Genomic DNA, 27,225 nt, shown 5'->3' on the forward strand with positions numbered 1-27,225 from the left:
GATCAACCAGTCGTCCAGATAAGGATGGACTTGTACCCCTTCCTTTCGTAGGAAGGCCGCGATGACCACCATTACTTTGGAGAAGGTCCGCGGAGCAGTAGCCAACCCGAACGGGAGGGCTCTGAACTGGAAGTGTCGGCCCAGGACTGCAAAACGCAGAAAGCGTTGATGAGGAGGCCAGATGGGAATATGCAGGTAAGCTTCCTTGATGTCCAAGGATGCCAGGAACTCCCCTGCCTTCACTGCCGCTATAACAGAGCGGAGAGTCTCCAATCGGAAGTGCCGAACTTTCAAGGCCCGATTGACCCCTTTGAGGTCGAGGATAGGCCGTACAGAACCTCCTTTCTTTGGTACCACAAAGTAAATGGAGTAACGTCCAAGCTGATCTTCTGGCACCGGAACGACCGCACCCAGATGGATCAGATTGTCCAAAGACTGCTGCACTGCCACAGCTTTGACCGGAGACTTGCAGGGAGAGTGTACAAACCCGTCTCTTAAGGGTCGGCAGAACTCTAGCTTGTAGCCGTCTCTGATGACTTCCAGCACCCAAGCGTCTGAAGTTACCCTGGTCCATTCGCCCAGAAACGAGGACAGGCGTCCTCCAATCTGCACTGGGCCATGGACCAGGGCCCCCTCATTGGGTACGAGACCCTGGGGGAGGACCGGAGGAAGCACCTCCGGGACGGCGGTCTCTGTGAAAGTAATGCTGCTTGGGGGAGAAGTTCCTCTTGAAAGAAGAGGGGGCAGAGGAGCCCGACTTGCCCGGGCGATACCGGCGGGCTTCCTGAAACTGTCCTTTGGAGTTACCGGGGCGAGCACTGGCCCGAGCCCTGACCTCTGGTAACCTCTTGCCCTTAGACGTGCCGAGATCGGTCACAATTTTGTCCAGCTCAACCCCAAAAAGCAGCTTGCCTTTAAAAGGCAACTTAGCCAGGCGAGACTTAGAGGCGTGGTCCGCAGACCAATGCTTCAGCCAAAGCCACCGCCGTGCAGAGACTGTCTGAGCCATACCTTTAGCTGAGGCTCTCAAGACATCATACAGCAAGTCTGCCAAATAAGCCAAGCCTGATTCCAGGGCCGGCCAATCAGCCCTCAAGGAAGGATCCGAGGGGGAAGCCCGCTGCACAATCGTCAGGCACGCCCTGGCCACATAGGCGCCGCAAACTGAGGCCTGCAAACTTAAAGCAGCCGCCTCGAAGGACGACCTTAAGGCCGCCTCCAATCTTCTGTCTTGGGCGTCCTTTAGGGCCGTGCCACCTTCCACAGGCAACGCCATTTTCTTAGTCACCGCAGTGATTAAAGAATCCACGGTAGGCCAAAGAAAGGCCTCCCGTTCACCTTCAGGCAGAGGATAGAGGCGGGACATAGCCCTAGCCACTTTGAGGCTCACTTCTGGGACATCCCATTGAGCCGAAATCAAGGTGCGCATGGCCTCATGCACGTGGAAGGTTCTAGGCGGGCGCTTCGTCCCCAGCATAATGGCGGAGCCAACAGAGGCTGAGGGAGAGACGTCCTCCGGAGAGGAAATCTTCAAAATGCTCATGGCCTGCACTAACAGGTTGGGCAAATCCTCTGAGCGAAAGATCTGCGCTGCAGAGGGGTCATCCGCTCCATCCGAGCGGGAATCCGTCTACTCCAAGGAATCCTCAAAGGACCGTTGGGAGAACCCAGATATGCTGCCCTCATCTACATCAGAGGAGACAGAGTCCTCTAGGGCCTGGAAATCCACCCGAGGGCGTTTGCTTCCGGAGGCCTCAACCCCTTTATCAGACAGGGGGGCAGGGGCAGCGTTTTGCATAAGAAAAGCCTGATGCAGCAGCAAAATGAACTCAGGGGAGAAACCCCCCGAACAGTGCACTTCTGCAGCTTGGGCCACGGCCCTAGCCGCACCGTCAACCGGCGCTCGCAAGAGCGGGGGAGAAACGTGCTGCGCATCCAAAATGGCGTCCGGCGCGAAACTCCGAGAAGGAGCCACGCGAAAAGAACGGCGCTTAACTTTGGCCGCTTTCTTACCGTCGCCCGAATCAAGGGCGACCATAGTATTAACGTCTCCCAGCTCGAGGGCGGCCCAAGAAGAAGCCGTCCGAGCAGAGTGGCCGGCCAACATGGAGTGGGCTAGCAGTGGGGGATGGGCGCTTATGGCAGGAAAAACCGCCGCACCGGAGGAAGAACTGGGACACTGACCGGCCTCCAAACTGATGCTTAACAAAGGCGATTCAGGTTTTGAAATCCCCGCATCCCCGCTAGACGCAACCACGCGGTCCGGGGAGCGAATCCTCTCGCCCTCGCCCTCCGACGCCATAAGCCACGTGGAGACCGAACGGGGAACCCCCTCCCCTGCCCGCTATAAAAAGGTAAAATTACCTGCTTCTCGCTCCGAGCTGTAACGAACTGGTGTCCCAGTGAGCAGCTGCAATAAACGTTGAAATAAACGCCCTTAAGGACGTCCAAAATTTTTTTTTTTTAACGGAGCCAGCGGGAGGGGGGAGAAAAGGATGGACCTGGCACCACCAGGTTTGCACTTGCTCAAGAAGAGCCCTCAACCCCAGGTACTCAACAAAACCTAAAAATTAGGCTTGGAGACCTAGCCAGAGCTGCTGCTGTGTGTGACCACCACCTGCTGAGATAGAGAACATACTGAGGAGTTTCCGGCAGCACATGACCACATATAGGGAGGCAAAAGGATTGGTCTCTATCTCCACCTGCTGGTAGATGGACACAACCCACCAGTCTATGGATTGATCAGCATGATGATATGGAAATGCATGTTACATATCAAGGTGACACAAGGAAGGAGCTTGAAGCCCTGCAGTCCATGTATGGCAGATATAATTGGATGTAACCTTGTGACTGAGGACCATTTGAGCTCAGGATGTTGCTATGGAAATATGTGCTCGGAGTGGAAGAGACACCAGGTGTTTCACGATATGTACTAGCTGGTTTCATGGTCATTTGCTATGAGCACAGCCATACTGATAAGAACTAAGTTAGTGGTCACATGTGCGCATGTGCATGTAAGAGGAGAGGATGATATAATGTAGGAAATGTCCATATATGTATACATATAAAGAATAACAGAATATTACAGGAATATCCATATATGATCATAAGTTAGTTTGGGAGAAGTCACATGATTTCTGGGAAGGCAGAACTCGTAACAGTATTTATGTGATGTCCGGGAGATGTTAGCTGAACAGTCCTTGTCTTTCAGGGTGCGCACCTGACTGACAACCTGCTCCAGAGAGAAAACAATTATTTTGTATATTGGCTCTGTGAGATATAAATAAAGATATGGCTGATTTTTCTCTTATTTTTTACAGCCTATGAGGCTGTAATGCTTCCCCCCCTCCCTATCAGGGCTAGGAGATGGGAGAAAACACATTTTGGCGCTTTCCGAACAGGGACCTGATTGCCCTGTGTAATTAGCCTTAATAGCCCTCTAAACTAATCAAATGAAAAAACAGAAAAAAATGAAAAAGATAAAAGGAAAAAAGTAGCAAAAAGAAAAAAACAAAAACGCCTGGGCTATTCCCGTAGCTGGCTTGTGGAGACTTATCGATAGCTCAGAGAAGGGATCCTCTGGAGCTGTAAAATTGAGAAGTGGCATTGAAGTGAGAAGTGGTACCAGATCAAGAAGTGTATTGAATCCTGTGGGAAAAGCTGCAGGGTGTGTTTAAATTCACTGACATAAGTGTTGGTGAGCTGAGTGTGGACGCGTCAGCTGCACAAGGTTGCATGTCTGGAATTTTGATAGACGTCTGTAAGTATTAATTTTTTATTTTCATGGGGGATGTTATTTGTTAGTTATCAACTGCTTTCATAGACAGCAGGATCTAGCTAGTATTTTAAATATAGTGTGCCTCAGTGATTCTTTATGATTTGGGGACGTGGAAGCATGCTCAGAAAAGTCAGTATCTGCAGTCTGTACTGTTCTTTAATGGCTCAGGCTATTAACATGAAAAAAGAAGAAAAAAAGAACAGAAAAAACACACGACACTAAAAATGAAAAATAAAAACAGAAGACGACACAAGCAAAAATGAAGAAATACTATGTAGATTTATTGAGGTGATATGACTCGACACAGCTGTGTTTCGGCCCAATCGGCCTGCGTCAGGAGTCTACATTGAAACAAATGTAATTTAATTTTAAAACAAATCGGTTGTAAATCTATCAAACTATAAACACAAAGAATTTTTTATATACATTAAAATATAAAATATAAACAGTAATAGACAATAATCTACAATCGTCTTGGATTCTAATCAAAAATTATTATATAATTAACTATAAAAATTTTTAAGAAAATATATATGAACTACAATCATTGGTCTAATACATTCTTTAAATATAATATAGAGAAGAAAAATTTATAAGGGCAATATAAAAAATAGATAAAGTACATATTATGAATGAGCTAGTCGTATATTGATACAACTTATGTTTGTACATAAAAAATGTAACATGTTTATTCATAAAAAATGTAGCTGATGAAGCTTATCACATATTGAAGTATATCAAGATTATTGGTGCTGCTTAATTTCTAAAGAAGTTGTTTGTTCTCTATTAAAAAAATGTTTTTTTAAAAAATGGTCATTATGAGACTAAAGATGTTATATCAAATCATGATTTGTTATTTTTGTTTAGGAAGAAAAATTATTAATATTTGAATTTCTAAAGTTACCTGTTACACCATATGAATGTTATCTGGTAGTATCGGTCCTTGAAGGGTTTTCAGTTGAACGTGCCTTCGCAAACACTCTGCCTTTAGAAAGGCTGTGTGTAAAATTAGACACAAATCTATGTGGCAAGGGAAGAAATATTTAGACTGTAACAAGCGATGTTTTCAATCAAGCTATCCAACTTTTTGTTCTCTGTTATTGATTATATGTGTCATATAGATTGTATAATCGCTTATGCAAATTATTATTTATAAAGGAATTTAAAATGGTTAAAATTCTAAAGAGATGCCTCATTTGTACATTTGTATAATAAAAGAAGAATGATGAGTATAACCCCTGTATCATAAAACTTCAAAAAGGTTCGATGTTTCTATATCCTATATTGTTTAATTGTTTCATGAAACCGATGCAGTTAAATCTATTATATCCTGTTTTCTGTGCTCAAAAAAATGAACCGATATCTATGGTATATACGTATTTCTAAATATCTATATGATAATTGTAGTAACTATTAGTTATATTTTATTTTAGCCTCTTACCGTTGAAGGAAATTCTGGTTTAAGAAATAGATATGTATTTCGCTCAGATATCGGCACGCCAGCGTTAGCATTCAATAGTAATAATATGGCGTGCCGTGTGCAGTTTCCTTTATAAAAAATATTTTGTCTAGCGGAAACGTCACTGTGCACGTCATATCCGCGTCTTTCAAACAGATTATTCCCGCTAAAAGTCAACTGTAACCAATATATGTCACTTCCTGTATTTTAAACCAGAAATGTGTTGTTGTATATTAACCCAAATCTATTTATTTTATGAAATGTGATTAATGGGATAGAAAAAATGAATTGAAAATCAAACAAAAAACTCATTTAGTCTTGTTTGTTAAGAGAGAACGTATGGATCTTCTTAAATTTATATATTTTATTTCTTAAGTATTTACTTTATGTGTATTGTATCTTAATAATCGAATTAATAATCAATTAAGTTAATTCTAGCACGCAATTTTAAGTGAATAAGAATCTTATAGGCTCAACGGAGCTAAGGTGATATTGGATTATTGTTAACTATCTGAGGTTATATTACTAATTTTGTATATAATACAGGATTCAAACAGCGGTGTAGATATTTTGATGAAACAAAACTTAACTTGTTCAATAAGACTACGTAATAATCTGCTTGTATCTCCAAGAAGAGATATATATAGATAAAGCTTTGGACAAGTTGTCATATTACAAATCGCTGAAAATTAAGCGTCAAAACAGTGATCTAATGTAAACAAATATTTATTTATACAATGGTGCTTGAAAAACTATGCTAATTCAAGTCTCATCCTAGGTGTCGATATGTATATTTTTTATAAAGGAAACTGCACACGGCACGCCATATTATTACTATTGAATGCTAACGCTGGCGTGCCGATATCTGAGCGAAATACATATCTATTTCTTAAACCAGAATTTCCTTCAACGGTAAGAGGCTAAAATAAAATATAACTAATAGTTACTACAATTATCATATAGATATTTAGAAATACGTATATACCATAGATATCGGTTCATTTTTTTGAGCACAGAAAACAGGATATAATAGATTTAACTGCATCGGTTTCATGAAACAATTAAACAATATAGGATATAGAAACATCGAACCTTTTTGAAGTTTTATGATACAGGGGATATACTCATCATTCTTCTTTTATTATACAAACTAGTAAAAAAGGCCCGTTTCTGACACAAATGAAACGGGCGCTAGCAAGGTTTTCCTCGGAGTGTGTATGTTTGTGAGAGTGTATGTGAGAGTGACTGTTTGAGAGTCAGAGTGAAAGTGTGATTGTGTGAGAGAGTGCGTGAGTCTGGGTGTGAGTGTGTTTGTGAGAGAGTGTGTGTGTGAGAATGAGAGTGTGTGCAAGTGTGTATGTGAGACACAGTGTGAGTGAGAGTGTGTGTGTGTGGGCGAGAGAGAGAGTGTGTGTGAGACACAGATTCTCTGTTTGAGTGAGTGTATGAGACCAAGCGAGTGTGTGAGTGACTGTGTGGCACATAGAGAGTGAATGTGATACAGTGTGAGACAGAGTGTGTGAGAGTGAGAGTCAGAAAGACATTGTATATGAGAGAGAGAGTGTGAGCCGTGCCCTCCCAATCCATGGCCATCTGTCCCCTGCCCCCTCCATTCATCCTTTTCCAGCAATTCCCCTCTGTCCCTGAGCCCTGCCCTCCCAATCCATGCCCATCCATGCTCCTCTGTCACCTGGCCCCTCCATTTTTCCCTATCCAGCATTTCCCCTCTCTGCCTGAGGCCTGCCCTGCAATCCATATCCATCCATGCCCATCTGTCCCCTCCATTCATCCCTATGCAGCAATTCCCCTCTCCCTGAGTCCTGCCCTTCCAATCCATGCCCATCCATGCTCCTCTGTCACCTGGCCCCTCCATTTTTCCCTATTCAGCATTTCCCCTCTCTGCCTGAGGCCTGCTCTGCAATCCATATCCATCCATGCCCATCTGTCCCCTCCATTCATCCCTATGCAGCAATTCCCCTCTCCCTGAGTCCTGTCCTTCCAATCCATGCCCATCCATGCTCCTCTGTCACCTGGCCCCTCCATTTTTCTCTATCCAGCATTTCCCCTCTCTGCCTGAGGCCTGCTCTGCAATCCATATCCATCCATGCCCATCTGTCCCCTCCATTCATCCCTATCCAGCAATTCCCCTCTCCCTGAGTCCTGCCCTTCCAATCCATGCTCCTCTGTCACCTGGCCCCTCCATTTTTCCCTATCCAGCATTTCCCCTCTCTGCCTGAGGCCTGCTCTGCAATCCATATCCATCCATGCCCATCTGTCCCCTCCATTCATCCCTATCCAGCAATTCCCCTCTCCCTGAGTCCTGCCCTTCCAATCCATGCCCATCCATGCTCATCTGTCACCTGGCCCCTCCATTTTTCCCTATCCAGCAATTTCCCTCTCTGCCTGAGTCCTGCCCTCCCAATCCATGCCCATCCATGCTCCTCTGTCCCCTGCCCCCTCCATTCATCCATTTCCAGTAATTCCCCTCTCTCCCTGTGCCCTGCCCTCCTAATCCATACCCATCCATGCTCCTCTGTCCCCTGCCGCCTCCATTCATCCTTTTCCAGCAAGTCCCCTCTCGCCCTTCCTTGACCCCCCCCCCTCGCATCCATGCTACTCTCTCTCCCATGTCCCAGCCTGGCCCGCCCTCTTCTCCCCCCCCCCCTTCGCATCCATGCCTCGCATCCATGCCCCCCCCCTTCGCATCCATGCATCCTTTTTTTTTTTTTTTATTCTTTTTAACTTTACCTCCGTGGCGGTTCGTGCAGCGAAGCGTCAGGGAAGGAGGCGGCGCTCCCGACGTCTAGCTTTCCCTTCGCTGTGTTCCGCCTTGTTTTGAAGGCGGAACACAGCGAAGGGAAGGCTAGACGTCGGGAGCGCCGCCTCCTTCCCTGACGTTTCGCTTCCGGATTTGTTTGTTTTGTCGCGAGGGCGGGACAGAGACGGCTGGCTGACGTCAGATGGCTTCAAGGCTTCAAGGCTTCAGGCTTCAGGGCTTGAAGCTTCCGGCTTCAAGCTTCCGGCTTCACAGAACGTGGCTTCAGAACGTTGAGGGTGCGTTTTATTATATTAGATGTACAAATGAGGCATCTCTTTAGAATTTTAACCATTTTAAATTCCTTTATAAATAATAATTTGCATAAGCGATTATACAATCTATATGACACATATAATCAATAACAGAGAACAAAAAGTTGGATAGCTTGATTGAAAACATCGCTTGTTACAGTCTAAATATTTCTTCCCTTGCCACATAGATTTGTGTCTAATTTTACACACAGCCTTTCTAAAGGCAGAGTGTTTGCGAAGGCACGTTCAACTGAAAACCCTTCAAGGACCGATACTACCAGATAACATTCATATGGTGTAACAGGTAACTTTAGAAATTCAAATATTAATAATTTTTCTTCCTAAACAAAAATAACAAATCATGATTTGATATAACATCTTTAGTCTCATAATGACCATTTTTTAAAAAAACATTTTTTTAATAGAGAACAAACAACTTCTTTAGAAATTAAGCAGCACCAATAATCTTGATATACTTCAATATGTGATAAGCTTCATCAGCTACATTTTTTATGAATAAACATAAGTTACATTTTTTATGTACAAACATAAGTTGTATCAATATACGACTAGCTCATTCATAATATGTACTTTATCTATTTTTTATATTGCCCTTATAAATTTTTCTTCTCTATATTATATTTAAAGAATGTATTAGACCAATGATTGTAGTTCATATATATTTTCTTAAAATTTTTTATAGTTAATTATATAATAATTTTTGATTAGAATCCAAGACGATTGTAGATTATTGTCTATTACTGTTTATATTTTATATTTTAATGTATATAAAAAATTCTTTGTGTTTATAGTTTGATAGATTTACAACCGATTTGTTTTAAAATTAAATTACATTTGTTTCAATGTAGACTCCTGACGCAGGCCGATTGGGCCGAAACACAGCTGTGTCGAGTCATATCACCTCAATAAATCTACATAGTATTTCTTCATTTTTGCTTGTGTCGTCTTCTGTTTTTATTTTTCATTTTTAGTGTCGTGTGTTTTTTCTGTTCTTTTTTCACGTCATCTTCGCTGTTTGTGACGGCTATTGTTTTTTGCGAAGACAGGTTTCTTCTGTGTTTTTGATGATGATGATGATGATCAGGCTATTAACATGTCATGCCATAAATTGCTAAGGTCTAAGGGGGAATTTCCTGCCCCATAGTTTTGTGCAGAGCCTTGCAGTGAATTGATTATTTATTACTGTTTGCTTTAGAATGCAGAAAGAAAAAAGTTCTGGGTTTGTTGTGCAGACAGGGAGACTGTTTTCTCCGGCTTTCTTGTGACGTCATTTTAGTAAGAGAAAGAGGGATTTTTAAACTTGCAAGCAGTCTGTGTTACTTGATTCACCGAGAACTGTGTCCCATTACATTTGATTAAAAAGAGCTGTATTTCTTCGTTCCCAGGCAGGGATTTTTGGCAGAGGTTGTGCTGTCCTTTAAAGCACCGATTTATTTTTTTCTTCCCTTTCTGTTGTTTCATAGCTGTGATATATGTGTGCGTGCAGACTGGCCAGTTTGTGTGGGCTTGTGTGCATAATGTTTTTTTTCAGGAAGAATTCAGCTGCTTGTAGCTTTATTGTACACAGACTAACTGTGTTTCCTGCCTTTTTGCTATGTTATTTTCACTGTGCAGATTCATTTGCCAGCATTAATTATGTCCTGTTTATTTTACTCAATTCTTAAGGCTGTCGTAAATTGCATTTTATCTTTCAGCTGCTGTTATGGTTCAAGGGCCCTGATTCACAGGGCAGACGAATATTTAAAATGCAATCCAATTTTTAATTTCCAAATTATAAGTTTTTTTTGCCTGATCTTTTTACAGTTCCATTTTATTAGACAGCAGACTGCTGTTCCCAAGCTCTGCCTTTAAAAAAAAAAAAACTTTACAGTTTATGCCCGTTGTACTCCTTATATGACTAGGTTTCACTAGAAACAGTTTATAATTGTCTTCCAAGCCATGTGTTGTTTCAGATAACCCTTATGGTCTGGAATAAAGAAATTCCTTTCCTGTGTTATGCATTTGATGATGCAAAATTAATTCCTTTATCCAATGCAACTATTATAGCAAAGAATGCAGGTGCTGCTATCATAATGACACCATTGTCTAAATTATTAGAAGTTTTTGAGTCTGAAAGGGCGTTCAAGGCTTACAGCATTGAGGGAGGTCTGTACTTGCCACAGGATCTGGACTCTAATTTAACCCCACAGTGGGTGCCTGGTCAAAGTTGCAAACTTTTACACTCTTCTATTTCTGATGGAATGCTAAACATTTGTCTCCTGTTTTACTACATGTGTTTCATTCATTAATTTCTGTCTCACTCTACCTTACAGAAACTGCCACACGGGAAAAGTAAACCTAGATGCATGTTTAGATTAAGAAGCAGTTCACAGAAAATGTTTTGTACTGCCCCAGAAATTCCTTCTCTTTAAATTTAATTTCAAGACATGTTGGTCTACTGCCATATTCGATATGTTTAATTCTCATGATACTGTTATGCCTATGTATGTTCTGTGCCCTGGGTACCTGACATTTCATAGCCATCCCTACCTTAATGTGCTTTTAGATCATGCTGTTAAGTTGTTTTTTAATGTGCTTTCTCTTTTGTGTTGCTCTAGTCTGCCCTAATTAGTTGTCTTCTCTTTCACTGCATACGAGATAACTTGTTACCACTATTTGCACACTTTCCCACTTTGTTTTATATTACTTGAATTTGAAAACTTTTTCTCCTACTTTCTGAATAGAACGCTTTTCCTACTTATTGTAGCCACCAGAGGGAGTTACCATGATAATGATTTCCACTAGTGTTTTGATTTGTACTGAGTTTTCTTGGAAAGCAAATGGATGACACATTCCCATTCATTTGTGGGTAATTCTGTGAAAGTTTACAGGGATGTTCCACTTAATAATGACTGAGAGATTGTAAAAGTTGTTTGCTAGTTCAATGCTTTGTTAGAAAGTAACCTGGCAGCATACCTTAGAAAGAACACTGTAAGTTGTTTAGATGGTCAGAGCATGTGCATAATGGTGTAGCTGTATGTTTGAACAGGGAAATGTATATGGTATCCTCTTTTTCAGTACTCTGATGTTTGCCTCCTTCTGAAGGATGATGTGAGGCCCCCTCTATACAGGGCCATATATTCTGCAAACTGTGCCACCTACAGCTGCCTTGCTGGATGAAAATTTCATTGGCCTCATTAGTGTAATTTCAGACCTGCTCTAATTTGTTTTTGTCTGGAACTTCATGCACTGTTGCATTTTACCCCCGTGATTATATTCTTGCTCTGATTGCAGGATTTTTGCTTTTAGGTAATTTCTGTTCCATTTTTTGTTATCATGTTTTCTGTCTGCTTACTAGTTGTACACTCATATATTTCCACATGTTTTTGTTTCTCATTTTCTGTATATGCCTTCTTCTCCTTCAACTACTGGCTGCTATGAGTCTTATACAGATAGATAAAGAAGTACCCTCCTGAATCAGGCACTCCACAAGAGGGATAGTAAAAAGAAGATTCACAGCATACGAGTTTTCCCAATACTGTAAATTAAAGAAGTTTCTTTGTCTGTCATTCCAGATCAGTTTACACACATATGTAACTTGGAAGCATTCCATTTACTCTGGACTTTTCCGAATCAAGGCCTTGTCAGCTGCTGCTGTAAAGCTGCAAAATCATACTTCTTGATTCAGATATCTGAAATCTACTACAAAACTTGACTCAGCCATTCTTCATACAGGATGATTGGGGACTTATGGTTCTAGAGTTTTCATTTATTTCATTGTTTGTCATTATTCTCACTGCCTTGTATGCAACAGTTTTGTTGATCAAAAGAGGATTTGCATTCTGTATTCCTCCACTATTTGTGAAAGACCTGTTATAACATTTTAACCCTCTCATGTCTGTTTTGAGTTAGGCTCCTGGTCAAGATGATACCGCTACCTGGAGTCCTTACCTCAGGTTTTCTATATTGTGTGAACCTTTACTTGACAGTTGGACCACAGGCCCAGGAACTCTTATTTTAGAAACGATTGACCTCTGTGGGACTGTCCTACTTAAACTTGACCTACACCGGGCCATCCCTTTACTGCCTCCATCCTGTTTTTCATTTTCTGTTGTTGGTCACTAGTGTCCATAGATCCTGAACCTATTGAGCTCGGCAAGATCCACGCAGGAGACTGGGTCCTAATACAGGTCATCAAGAGGGAAAAATTGGGTAACCAAAGTAGACCATCTTCTCGCAAGGGCAAGTCCGGCTACAAAGGGGAGGTGCTTCAATAGGAAATCTTGTCTCAAACCAGTGAAGAAAACAACAACCCAAGCGAGAATTTAGGGTTTAAATGGAAGACTTAACATCTGATCCAGATGACCCACGTGACCAATTGCCTGAGACCGAGAGCAATCAGGACCTTGACTGATAGACCGATAACACTCAGGTTGGTCCTAGGAACCATCTGTGGTTTACTTCTTATCATTCTTCTGCTCTATGTCATAGATGCAGTTAAACAGACACCAATTCCTGGAAACCAGGACTACAATTGGATGCTGGAGAACTTCACACAAGTTAGATGCCGAGTATCTGCTGCTTCAGTACTACACAAACTTTAGACTGCTCCTGTCTAAGCTGGACACTTTTGCATTTGGACTCTTACCCCAATATCTGCTTTATTTGAAGGACATTCTTCCTAGACCCATCTCTCTGATCTTCGCCCTTCACCTACTGTTTTGTCTGAAACTTGAGACAGGACTTTGCATTTTGGACTTTTGCCATAATGAAGTATTTGCGATAATGATTAATTTGTTTTTTATTCTTACAACTGTTTTTCTTCTTTATATTCATACGACTCCTAATATGTCCTGTCTGAGGCTTCTGTTGCAAAGTCTTCTAAGGCTATGCGGTCTGCTGCTATACTGATTAACTCTTCTTGTATTGCGGTTAACTGTCATGAATTCTTTATTAGTCGTATTAATTATCCACTATCTCTTTCTCCTGTCTTTGCAGCTTATCTTCTTCTTTCAGCCCATTTATGTATTTCCTTTTCTGGTACACGTCAACACTTAGGTCAAGCATGTCTTGTGTGACAGTTATTCCTTTTAATTCTATTTGTGATGTTTTTCCTTTTCTGTATATTTTCTAGCACTATTCCCCTCCCTTACACCCATGTATTCCTGAGAATACTTCCGATATCTGTACACCTGTGCGCTTGATTTTTCTATTCCTACTGCATTATGTTTCTTTTCCAGCACTGACCTTGCTACAGTTTCTTTCTTTACTCCTGGTTTGCGTGCCGCTACTACTGCTGAGTGGCTTCAACAAATTTTGATATTACATGTTAAAATTTATCAATTTATCTCCTGCTGGCCTTAATGTTATTTGTGAGGAATTAGTTGCTAATACTCAAATGATTACAGTAACTCCTTTGTAATATCATCCTCTCATTCCCCTCATTTTTGTCCCCTTAAATTGTTTATTTTTTAGTTATATTAGGTTTTGATCCCTGGTGACCTTTCCTCTCTGTGCACTTATTATGATATGCTCTGAAGAACCTAGTCTCTTCCCTCCTTGTGTATGAAAGGCCACAGGCTGTAAACCTTTTTGGCCTTTCAAGAGGGAAATGTATAATCCTTCCTATACTGCCATGTTGTGTGGTTATGGCCTGTATAAAGAATCAGCTGGATCTCAGGGCTCAGCTGGAGCTGGATACCAAGGCTTAGCAGGCTATCCATATGATGGGCCAGCAGGCTCCCAAGTTTTCCTAACCTTGTGTTCCTGCAGTTGTACTATGCTTTCTTAGGATATGGGATATGCATGTTACATGTCAAGGTGACACAAGGAAGGAGCTTGAAGCCCTGCAGTCCATGTATGGCAGATATAATTGGATGTAACCTTGTGACTGAGGACCATTTGAGCTCAGGATGTTGCTATGGAAATATGTGCTCGGAGTGGAAGAGACACCAGGTGTTTCACGATATGTACTAGCTGGTTTCATGGTCATTTGCTATGAGCACAGCCATAATGATAAGAACTAAGTTAGTGGTCGCATGTGCATATAAGAGGAGAGGATGATATAATGTAGGAAATGTCCATATATGTATACATAAAAAGAATAACAGAATATTACAGGAATATCCATATATGATCATAAGTTAGTTTGGGAGAAGTCACATGATTTCTGGGAAGGCAGAACTCGTAACAGTATTTATGTGATGTCCGGGAGATGTTAGCTGAACAGTCCTTGTCTTTCAGGATGCGCACCTGACTGACAACCTGCTCCAGGGAGAAAACAATTATTTTGTATATTGGCTCTGTGAGATATAAATAAAGATATGGCTGATTGCACCTAACTGAGTCTAAGTTTTCTCTCTTATTTTTTACAGCCTATGAGGCTGTAATGCTTCCCCCCTCCCTATCAGGGCTAGGAGATGGGAGAAAACACAACCCTCTCCAAAAGACATGACACGATGTGATACCCGCAAGCGAGCCTTCTCCGGAGTAGCCCCCACACTCTGGAATGCATTGCCTGAAAGGCTTCGCGTAACACAAGACTACCTCTATTTCAAGAAGCAGGTGAAAGCTTGGCTCTTCAACAAGGCCTTTAATGGAAGAAGTAACTAACTTGTTAGTCTCACTTACACACACAAGGATTGACTCGGGCTGCACATACTGCAGCGGGACATGTTTATCCACTCCCACCCTAGCTGAGATAATATTTAACCACCTCTCTGACCACACATGCAACTTTCTTCAAATCAATCACCCTACTTTCTTTTTCTGCCTACTTTCTTACTCATCTATTTTACAACTTTGCCTTAACCTTCACTACCAATTATAATGTTCTAGTACATATTGTGTTGTCATTGCAAGTAGTATACCATTCTAATTCCTATTGTATTTACCACGTGGTACTCAAAGTATCCTGGTCCTTGCATGTGAATCCAATTATATGCAAAATATGCTAAATTTATTAAATGGACCTCAGAACTTCCCAGCTTGACTGTTCTATTCAGAACACAATTTGCACTCTATTTGCATAAGTGCGCACAAGCTGCTTCATGGAGGTAATTTTATCACTGGTCCAGTATTTATTATATAAATGTTTTCAGGCTCAGAAGTTCTTTCGTCTACTGGAAAAAAACTCCCAAAGGGAGAAAAACCAAAGACTTCTTACACCTGAAATTTAAAGTTTCAAAGTTTCACAATGCACAGAGCAAGATAATTTCATCAAATGATTCTGTCTTTCACTTGTTCATAGCCTGTTGCAGTACTGAATCCTGACGTTACTGGGTTACCCGCTTAGAACTTCATTTCACAATATATCTCAGCTCTCCCTAAGGCTCTTCAGCTTGGAGAAGAGGCAGCTGAGGGGAGATAGACAGAGGTCAATTAAATAATGAGTGTAATGGAACAGGTGGACATGAATCACTTGTTTACTCTTTCTGGAAATACTATGACTAGGGGACACACAATGAAACTATTAAGTAGTAAATTTAAAAGAAATCGGAGAAAATATTTCATCCTCAATGTGTAATTAACTCTGGAATTCATTGAAAGAAAATGTGGTAAAAGCAATTACCTTAGCAAGGTTTTAAAAATAGTTTGGCTAACTTCCTAAAAGAAAAAAGTCCAAAAGCCATTATTAAAATGGACTTAGGGAAAATCCACTGCTTATTTCCAGGATAAGCACATAAAATCTATTTTACTGTTTTGGGATCTTGCCAGGTACTTGTAAATTGGTTTGGCCACTGTTGGAAAATAGAATACTGGGCATGATGGACCTTCAGTCTGTCCTAATCTGGCAACACTTTCCTACTATGGCAACATTCATGGGGATGGTGTAAAAGCCAGATCTGCGGGATCCTCGGGATCTTCCAGATCTATTAAGTACTACCTTAAGACTGGGGCGCTTCTTATTGTATGCAGCGATCACCAGTCGTAACCCAGCGCTTCGTTTCTCTAGTTCCTCTCTTTCCGGGCTCTCCTTGTTTCTTTGTCAACACTATGAAGGAGTTTAATAGACTGGAGGGGCAGTGAGCCTAGTCCACTGTAAGCCATTTGGTTAATCTCTGTTTCCACTCCCCTGCGCTGTCATTCCCATACATTCAAATCAAGGAAACCAATGAGTTGCTGGATCCACGTTGTCGTCCTTTATTGTTGGTCCAACTGTAACAAGTCTAAAGCTGTTTCAGTTGGATAGGTAGGCCTAACAAGGTGGAGGAGAAAATACATAATTGCATATCATCAGTAAAAAGCTTCCAAAATTATTGCAACTGGTAGAATCAGAAATTATAAACTCTGTAGTTTGTAGTCATTTTTCTTCACTGTCCTATACAATACAGATGACCAGATTCCAGTGAGGATATCTTGTGAAGTAGAATTAAACTTTCCTTTCATTGGGGCACATGGAATCACATGTTCATCTTTTTTGTAGACGTTTACCTTTTAGATACACAAATGGATTATTCTGTTTTTGAACATGTTTCAGGGTCAAGTGGTTTTATAAGTCAAAATAACTTTTTTTTCCTGCAGCTCTATTTTTTTTTTACTTAACTATGTGGGCTATAAACCAGCCCCTAATGCAGTCCATCGGTTTTCTTATATTTAGTTCTGGTGATTTATACTATGCCAAAACTGAAAACTTTTATCCTTAACTTCTTGAGGTGATTAGATTGTACGATCTGTCGAGGAGGGACTGTCTCTTCATGTTCAACTGTACAGCGCTGCATACGTCTAGTAGCGCTATAGAAATAGGGTTACCATATGGCTCCAGAAAAAGGAGGACACATTGATCCAGCCCCGGTTTTGAGTAGTAAATGAAGGGACATGGCATGAACTTATCTTAGTTCACAGGAGACCGTATGACAATAAAGATGAAGACCGTTCCGCCTGAAGCACCTATCTCTGTTTCTCAAAAACAATAGCAAAGTAGATTTGCAATATCTCTTGATAGGGGATGGGTCAGGAGGGGGGGGGGGGAGATCTAAGAGGAGCTGTGGGGGCTGGTGGAATTTTTGAGGGTCTGTGAAGGGGGTAGGGTTATTTTCAAAATGTATTTGTCAGTGCTCCAGAAGCTGTTTTGTTATTTCCAGTGCTGTACTGCGGTTTTTATTGGAGCCTAGATGCCTGTTTTTTTTTTTTTTTTTTTATGATGACAATAAAGATAGTTCTCTTTAAAAATAATTGCAAATGTTTATGCCTATGGGTGTGAAATATTATATTCTATGACAGAAATCTCATGTATTTGAAAACTTCCAATATGATCATATAACATAAAATTTGAAATCAGTAAAACAGCATTAAACATTATTGCGCCTGGTAGAAACAGCTGAAACTTGGGACGGTGTAAAAGCCAGATCTGCGGGATCCTCGGGATCTTCCCGGATGCACGTACGACCTCTTGAGCCAAATAAACAAGGATCCCAGTGTTTGTGGCCCTTGAGATGAGCGAAATAAACAAGAATCCCAGTGTTTGTGGCCCTTGAGATCGAAAATAGAGCTGGATCCTGCAGTTTGCGGGCCTGCTGATCAAAAATAGACCTGGATCTAGCTGAATGCCGGCCTTCTGGTCCCAAATACAGCAGGATCCAGCTCTATTTCGCCCTTCTGACAAAAACAGACAAGGATCCAGGTGTTTGTGGCCCTTGAGGTTGAAAATACACCTGGATCCTGCAGTTTGCGGCCCTTCTGATCAAAAATAGACCTGGATCTAGCTGAATGCTGGCCTTCTGGTCCTAAATACAGCAGGATCCAGCTCTATTTCACCCTTCTGAGCAGTGCTTTTTTTGTAGAAAAAAAGGTGCCGGTACTCATTGTGGGCGGAGTCACCACATAAGACTCCACCCCTATTATAGACACACCCACATTAGCCACACCCCTTATACCAGCCATAGTGCATATAAACAGACATCATTGAAAATATACTAGTACTAGCCGTTAAGCCCGTTAAAACGGGCGAGTTTTGGAATGTTTTGTTTCCAAGGCCCCCTCCGTCCCAGCTCCAAGGCTCCAGTCCTCCCCCCTTCCCAGCTGCAAGGCCCCCTGCCCTCCCTCCCAGTTCCAAGACCCCATTCCCTCCCAGCTCCAAGGTCCCAGTCTCTCCCTCCCAGCTCCAAGTCCCCAGTCCCTCCCCCCCAGCTCCAAGGCCCCCTCCCCCGCTCCAAGGCCCCATTCCCTCACAGCTGTAAGGGCCCCCCTGCCCTCCCTCCCAGTTCCAAGGCCCCCTGCCCCCAGCTCCAAGGGCCCCCCCCCCCCGTGCCTCCCTCCCAGCCAGCTGGAAGGCCCCCTTCTGTCCAGCCCTCCCAGCTGCAAGGCCCTCTGTCCCTCCCAGCTCCAAGGCCCCCTGTCCCTCCCCCTCCCCTCCCAGCTGCAAGGCCCCCTCTACCTCCCTGCTCCAAGGCTCCCCCGCACTCCCTCCCAATTCCAAGGCCCCTCCTCCTCCCGCCTTCCTCTGATGTCAATTCCTTTCCACGAGGGCGGGCGGGACGCTGAGAGGGCAGCAGGGAAGCGAAGGACGACCGAGTCCAGCTTGCTGCTTTTACTAGCGCCGCCCACAAGTTCACCGCTGCCTGTGACTTCGTTTTTAGAGAGGAAGTCTGACATGGGAGCGGGGAGGGCAGAGGAGGGAGGAGAATCGCTGGCCATGGGAGAGGGGAGAGAGGAGAATCGCTGGCCATGGGAGAGGGGAGGGAGGAGAATCGCAGGCGAAGGGAGGAGGAAAATCACTGGACCTCTGAAAAAAGGTGCCAGTACGCCGTACCGTTGCGTACCGGCACAAAAAAACCCCGCTTCTGAGCAAAATAAACAAGGATCCCAGTGTTTGTGGCCCTTGAGATCGAAAATAGAGCTGGATCCTGCAGTTTGCGGCCCTTGAGATCGAAAATAGAGCTGGATCCTGCAGTTTGCGGCCCTTCTGATCAAAAATAGACCTGGATCTAGCTGAATGCCGGCCCTCTGATCCCAAATACACCAGGGTCCTGGTCTATTTCGCCCTTCTGATGAGAAACAGAGCTGAGTCTAGGTGAATGCTGCCCCTCAGACAATGAATACAGCTGGATTTAGGTGTGAGCAGCCCTTCCATCAAATTTTACACATATGCAAACAGTTTCTGCTGTGTCTAGCAGGTACAGTAATTTTTAATGCTGTTTTGCTGATTTAAAAATTTTATGTTATATGGTCATAGGAGAGGCTTGAAAATAAAATACAATTTTGTCAAATTTAAAAAAATGAAACACATAGGCATCAAAACTTTTGCAAGTATTTTTATAGAGCACTCTCTTTATTGCCATCATAAAGAAAAAGGCAGGCATAGCCGCATTGAGCCTGCCATGAGTGGGAAAGCGCGGGGTACAAATGTAACAAAAATAAAAATAAAAAAATCTAGCGCTGGAAATAACAAAGCAGCTTCTGCAGTACTGACAAATATATTTTGAAAATAACCCGCCCCCCTTCACAGACCCTTGAAAACAGGGCCGGTCTTAAGCAGAGGTGACCGAGGCGGCCGCATAGGGCCCCGTGCCTAAGGGGCCCCCGCGCGGCGTGCCTCAACTCTACCTCGCTCTGACCTCCGCCGGACTGCCGCTGCTCGCCTCAACGACCGCATAATCATCATCACTGGTGCGGCATCCACCCCCGGTTTGGGCCCGCCGTCAGCTCCCGAGAGTCCCCTCCTCTCCGTACCCCGGCGACTAACTGCAGCAAATCAGGGATGCTAGCGAGCCAGCCAGGCCCAGCCCAGGCAGCGACGGCCCCACCCCCGACAACTACTAGGATAGACCGACGGCTCACCTCCAGGCTCCAGCTTCCTGCTCAATGTCCCGCCTTCTGAAGTTCTGATATTTCCTGTTTCCGGACCGCGAGGGCGGTAGTCACTGAGCGGGAAAAGCTGGAGGTGGTGAGGTAAGCCATCATCGCTGACGCCGTCTACTGATTGAGTGAAGGCTGCTGCTACTGCTGGAGTGCTGGTAGGCGACTTGAGATTGTGATGGGATATTAGAAAGAAGAGGCAGGTAGTAAAGGGAGAATGGAGATGGCTGGGGCTTGAGGAGAAAAAGACCTGATGGACCTTTGGGTTGGCAGGTGATTGGTAAAGAGGTAAAGGGAATTGTGAAGGGGTGGGGGAGAAAGATGTGATGGCAGGAGAGAAAAAAAGGAACCAAGGTTTGAGGTGAGGGGAAATGGGCACTAGGAATTGACAGGGAGAGGAGAAACCTGTGGGTGAGCGGATCAGCAGGGACTCAGGGACAGACTAGAGGCTTGAGGAGAATGGAAGGGAGAAAAAGTGGTCTTAGCTGGGGATGGCAGAACAGCGATTGGAGGGAGAAAGGGAGACCAGAGGAGAGAAGAGTGAGTGAGATTCAGAGATTGGCAGTGGGCTGAACAGGATTTGGACTGGGGACTGGAGGGAGAAAACGTTGTCTTGAAGGAGTGGAGAGTTGTGCAGGCACTGGCAGTGTGAATGGGAGAGAAGGGCATTGGGTTCGAAGCAGAGAACACTATGAAAGGGGATGTGATTTGATATACTGTCTTTCTGTGCTACAACAGTTGTGCCAAATCAATCCATTAAGGCAGCAAGCCAGCCAGGTTACAGGTATGATGATAGATTTTTTTCTAGGAAGAACCTTTTTAAATTAAAGTTCTGTCTGTCTGTCTCTGTATGTGGTGGTGAAATGTTTCAGCTGCCTGTAGTCCACCATTTTGTCAAAGGTTTTTTTGCCTGTGGGACCCACCCTTGCCTCCAGTGAGCCACAGTAGTCCCCTTCTTCCCCTTTCAGTCCCTGCCCACCTTACCCATAGATATCTTTTTTAATCATCTTTTACCTCCCTTCTTCAATACACCTTAATTTTATTAATTCTTCCTTCTGAGCCTTACTCATCCACCCCTAAGTGGTCCCATATGCCTCATCCTTCCCCAGGGTTCACCCCAAGTCTCACCTGTGTACTCCACACTACACCTCAGTCACGCTCCACCCTCCCAGTATCATTCATTCTCTCACTAGTGCTGCCACACATCCCCATCCATCTTCCTCCCTTAGTGCTCTCCCACTCCAGATCCTGTTATCCTTTCCCAATATTTATGTCCAAGCCTTTCATCTCCCCAGTAGCCTGGATTACAGCCTTAGTCATCCTTGCTGCAGTGCTCCCTTAACTTCATTCATCCTTCCGCTCTCACTCATCCTGCCTCCAAAGTGAATAGAAAAACTAAATAATCAGACAACAAAGGTAGAAAAAACTATTTTATTCAGGATTTATTAATTGGAATATGTCAGTTTTTGGAAATGTGCATCTCTGATATTTTTCATGTAAGTTTCAATTTTTCTAGTATTGCTGCATGCTGAGTCTGACTTCTTGAGGTTACTTTCCAGTTCAGTATTTTGCCTTCATATCTGTTGTGTCATGTGTTTTTCAGGTGTGATCAAGGTGCAGTATTCTGCTAGCGTATAGTATTTGCAGCCCTTTTTGTTTTTTTTTTTTCACTAGGTTGTGCACTGGTGTTTTAGAGCCCGGTGTAATTACAGATGCCTTTCCACGCCACGCATAAGGTTGTAGCTCGTCCAGGGGTGTGCTGGTAAATTTTTAACAACAGGCTCTTTCTCCGGACGTAGCCAGCTCTGCAGTTGGAAGGGCCAGGGGTGGCCGGGGGGAAAGCAACACTTGCCTCTCTCCCTTCGTGCGGGCAAGCTAGGCATACCTTTGCTGGCAGCCAATAAATGGACTGCCACCACTCCCAACGTCTTGCTCTGAGCAGCATACTGGAACTTCTCTCACATGCTCGAGAAGTCCCAGCCTGCTGCCCAGAGCTGGAAACAAGGAGCGGGGAGCAGCAGTAGTCTATTTACTTGGCTGGCAGGGCTCAGCATCCCCACCAGCAAAGTAAAAGATAATTCAGCAGGGGGCCCAAAGCCCACATTTTGGGAGCCAGTTGTTAAAGTAGCCACAGAGGGCCCTACTTTAACAACCGGCTCCCAAAATTCTTAAAAACTTAACAACCGGCTCTTGCGAGCCTGTGAGAGCCTGCTCCAGCACACCACTGAGCTCGTCCTGTCCTTGGAATTAGTGCTGTTAAAGTTATGACTGTGTTTTTGCACAAGTTTGTGTATAGTGTTTTGTAGTGGAGAGATTGTGTGTTGGCCTTACTAAGGTGGCACCAAACATCAGAAAGGGTGTAGAGCCTAAATCATGACACACTACCTCTAAAAGGGTGTTTTGTGGCTCTACATGAGAACTGTGATATTATGATCCCTTGCTAGCTTCAAATTGTTGATGGTCTGCAGTTTCCGTATGGCTGGTATATTGGTGTATAAGGTATTAATTGTGACTATTTTATTTTTACTTATTTTTTTTTCTGTGTGTTGTCAGACAATTATGGATGACAGACAGAGTCGGAGTCTTCTTGAGTCAGACAGTTGTGGTATATATTTTAAAACAATTTTAATACCTTGGTGGTCTATATGTTTTTATATTGTACATTATATTTTACACATCACTTTATTGTATTGTATATCTTGTCATTTCATTTTTATTGCATATATCTATATTATTTTTGCTTTTATGCTGCTGGGTAAACATTTAATTTTACACTGACTACTATATCAAATTTTCTGTTTAGATACAAATTAGAAGTAACCCTGCCTTCCTTATGTCCTTCAGCAAATAAGGAGCATATTATGAGTCAAACAAAGCGAGCTCGAGATGCCAGTTCTCCTTTGTTATGAGAATTGGAACTACTAATTGTAGTGGACTTGAACTGAATAATTTCTGGGGAGGGGAGGTTTCATGATAGCATTGTGCTTATTATTTCAATCAGTTTTTTTGTACAAGTTTAGCTTCATTTGTCTTTATTTGAAATTTCATAAATAAAAAAATGTTCTAAAAATGGAATAATCTTATCAATGGGGTGGAGCTATGGCGGGGTGGGGCTACGGCAGGGCGGGGCTAGGAAGGGGCCCCACCAAATTGGTCTGCACAGGGCCCCCGCACTTGCTAAGACCAGCCCCACTTGAAAATTCCACCAGCCCCCTACAACTCCTCTTAGATCTTCTTCCCTCCCCCACCCCCCATCCCCTTACAAGAGAGAAGGTAAATCTACTTTGCTATTGTTTTTGACAAATGGAGATGGCTGCTGCAGGGGGACTGGCTTCAACTTCATAGTCATACCGTCTCATGTGGACCAGATAAGCTCATCCCATGTCCCCTCATTTAACCTCAAGGAGATAGCGATAAGAGTTTTCATTTTGGCACAGTATAAGTTATGACAAGAACAGAACATAAGAAAACCTATGGACTGCATTAGGGGCTTCTAGCTCATTTAGTTATGTTTAAGCAAAAGAGATCTGAATGAAATAAAATATTGATTTTTCTTTTGAGTTATAAAACCACTTGTCCCTGAAATATGCCTAAATATAGAATAATCCATTTGTATATCTAAAATGTCAACGTCTACATGACAGACGAGATGAAGACGTGATTCCATGTGCCCCAATTAAAGGAGAGTTTTTTTATTCCATTTTTATAACACCAGGCTTCCCAAGGCAGATTCCAATCAGGAAACAGGAGCTCTATGAAATTTGGTCATCTGTATCCAACTGGATTAGGTTTAGACTATACAGATGGACCACGCATAACCAGTGGCGTAGGAGGGGGGGGGGCAGTGGGGCGGTCCGCCCCGGATGCACGCCGCTCGGGGGGGGGGGGGGGGGGGGGGTCAGCTCCACTGGTTCCCTGCTCCCTCTTACCCGGAACAGGTTACTTCCTGTTACGGGGCAGAGAGAGCAGGGAACCAACGGAGCCGACGCAACTTCCAGCGACGTGCACTCGGGGCAGATCGGCCCTGCTGCCCGCTCCCCCCCCCCCCCACTTTCCCATGGTAGTAAGAATGCGCTCCGGAGGGGGGGGTGATGCCGAGGGGGGAAGGTGCACCATGCTGCACCCGGGGGGGGGGGGGGGGGGGGTGCGCAGCGGCGACCCGTCCCGGGTGTCAGCTGCCCTCGCTATGGCGCTGTGCATAACCAGTCCGTTATTTCTAATAATCTTTTCCTAGTGTTGTCAATTGCTATTGTTTTGGTGAACTAAAACGGCGGCATGCTCAGTCTATTCCAGGCAAGCTCCGCCTACTGGCTTTATTGGTCTACATAGGAAGACCCCTGTCCTGTTTTATTCAATCTCCGCTGAAATATGCCTAAAAATACAATAATCCATTTGTATATCTAAAATGTCAACGTCTACATGACAGGTGAGATGAACATGTAATTCCATGTGCCCCAATTAAAGGAGTTTTTTTATTCCATCTTTATAACACCAGGCTTCCCAAGGCAGATTCCAACAACAATTAAGATGAACCAATCAGGAAACAGGAGCTCTATGAAATTTGGTCATCTGTATTCAACTGGATTAGGTTTAGAATATACAGATGGACCACGCATAACCAGTGGCGTAGGAAGGGGGGGGCGGTGGGGCAGTCCGCCCCGGATGCACGCCGCTCGGGGGGGGGGGGGGGTGTCGGCTCCGCTGGTTCCCTGCTCCCTCTGCCCCGGGGCAGAGAGAGCAGGGAACCAGCGGAGCCAACGCAACTCCCAGCGACGTGCACTCGGGACGGATCGGCCCTGCCGCCCGCCCCCCGCTTTCCTATGGTAGTAAGCTCCGGAGGAGGGATGGTGCATGACGAGGGGGGAGGGTGCACCATGCTGCATCCGGGGTGGGGTGGGGTGCGCAGCAGCGACCCGTCCCGGGTGTCAGCCGCCCTCGCTACAGCACTGCGCATAACCAGTCCGTTATTTCTAATAATCTTTTGCTAGTGTTGTCAATTGCTATTGTTTTGGTGAACTAAAACGGCAGCATGCTCAGTCTAGTCCAGGCAAGCTCCGCCTACTGGCTTTATTCAACCTCCGAGAAAAACAGATCCTGCTAAGTCCCGCCCCCGTGACGTGACGTTACCTTCCTGCGGAGAGGAACCAGTAAAATTCACGGCAGCAGGTGGGCTCGCCCCTTTTTTAATCCAACCCCCGAGAAAACAGATCCTGCTAAGTCACGCCCCCTATGACGTGACGTTACCGTCCTCTGGAGAGGAACCAGTCAAATTTATGGTAGTACGGGGGCTCGCCCCTTTTAAGGTGGACGAGATTGTGCGCAAATGGGAGGGTCAGGGAGAATAATCAATAATCTGTAGCGCTAAATGCAATCAACAGAGAAAACAAAAAAAAATTTGGCGAATAGATGTAAAATGTCAGTATCTAAACAACTGCCAAAAAAAAAAGAAGTTTTAAAAGTTTTCTGATGGAATCCGGGAAGATCCCGAGGATCCCGCTGTATCCGTTTTTTTACCTCTTGCCACATTCATGTGCATTTTCCCCTCTGCCTTCTCTTCTACACTCACACACACATTTTCCTTCTATCCATGTGCGGAATAGTCTCCTCTCCTCTCCCATCCCTTCCTTTCCTTTCATTTGCTTTCCCACTCCCTTTCTCTTACATGTGCATTTCCCCCCTCTCCTCTTTCTTTTCCTTCATGTGGATCCCCCACTTCACTTCCCTTCCATCCATATGCAGAATCTTCCCCTCTGCTTTCCATTCATGTGCAGCTTCTGGCCCCCACCCTGTTCCCCCCTAGGGGTCCCACATGCCTCCCTACCTCCCACTGTCCCCCTCCTCAAAGGCCTACAGATTTGCAGCATTGACAGGTAGGGTCAGCAGTCTTGCTCTCTCCAGCTGGCCTGAAGCTTTCCCCCTGCTGCCTCCTTCCCATATGGCAACAGAGGGAAGGACCCTGGGGCTGGCTGTAAACAGCTTTAATCTTTTGTTTACCTTTACAGTATATTGTTTTAATAAACATAAACTAGACCTACTGCTTCACTCGACATGGACAAATAAGGAGAGAGAAGAGAAAGCAGGAAAAACTGTACAGAAATATTTTCCTGTTAGTGCTGGAACCCTGTGTGCAAGAGGAGAGAGAATAGTTTCTTACCTGATCAGAAACCAGGGCAGACATTTTCCTGCTGTTTCCCCTCTGAATTCTGCAGCTGCTGCTGGAATAGATTCAAGCTGGAGATTTCCCTTTTCCTGGACAGATGAATAAAACAGGAGGAGGTTGAGCTGATTCCAGGACTCAGATAAATTCCCTCTGCAGATCTGAGACTGGGTCTTGCAGGGATTCCAGAAGCCAGAGACAGAAAGCTTTTGCTTTTGTTCTCAGTCTTTTTTCCGGTTTTGCAGCTCTTGCAGACACTACACAAAGAAAGAACAGGCAGAGAGCATGTTCAGAGCTCCTCCCCCTGGTGTGGCCAAGGAGACGGCATGATGTAAAAAGGCTGAAGCCACTTCATCTTGGTACACCCAAAAGAACATACTTGATAGGATGATAAGCTCTGCCTACTAACTTCAGGTCACAAAATGGGTCATGCACGCTTCTTGGGTGAGGTGTTTCTGGGATTTCCTACCTCCTTAAAGTGCATCTGTGTAGAACAAGGAGGTTAAATAAACAGGAGTGGAAGTGAGCCTATCTAGTCCATTGTAAGCAAGGAAGCCAATTAGGACAGTTTAAGTTTCCCCTTCCCAGCGCAGCCGTCATCCCCATTCACTCAAAACAAAGCAAGCAATTGCTCCACATTGTCGTTTTTAAATTGTTCCATCTGAAACAAGTCTAAAGCTGTTTGAACTGGTGCCTTAAAAGGAGGAGGACAAAAGGGTTTTGTTTTTTGTTTCTTACTGGACAGCTTTTTAATTTATTTGAAAGCTTCCCATCTGTAGCTCACAATTGAATAACACTAAAACAGCTTTAAAAATTATTATAGCTGGTAGAAACAGCAATTTTAAACTTGTATTTTGTGCTCATTTTTCTACACTAAAAACTAAATAAATACACTGTATACAATACAGATGGCCAAATTTCAATGAGAATATCCTGTTTCCTGATGGGTTCATCTTAACTGTTGTT

The 27,225-nt window shown here is 43.8% G+C and overlaps 1 long non-coding RNA gene across 1 annotated transcript; it reads left to right on the forward strand.

The window, feature by feature from the left end:
* The first annotated feature begins 1,282 nt into the window (after positions 1–1,282).
* Positions 1,283–26,520, forward strand: LOC115466386. The gene is made up of 4 exons (XR_003941543.1): positions 1,283–1,292; positions 5,351–5,357; positions 22,695–22,701; positions 26,249–26,520. It is a non-coding gene; the product is annotated as an uncharacterized LOC115466386 (long non-coding RNA).
* Positions 26,521–27,225: the final 705 nt, after the last annotated feature.

Source organism: Microcaecilia unicolor, chromosome 3 (assembly GCF_901765095.1).
Source record: "Microcaecilia unicolor chromosome 3, aMicUni1.1, whole genome shotgun sequence".
Lineage (NCBI taxonomy): Eukaryota > Metazoa > Chordata > Amphibia > Gymnophiona > Siphonopidae > Microcaecilia > Microcaecilia unicolor.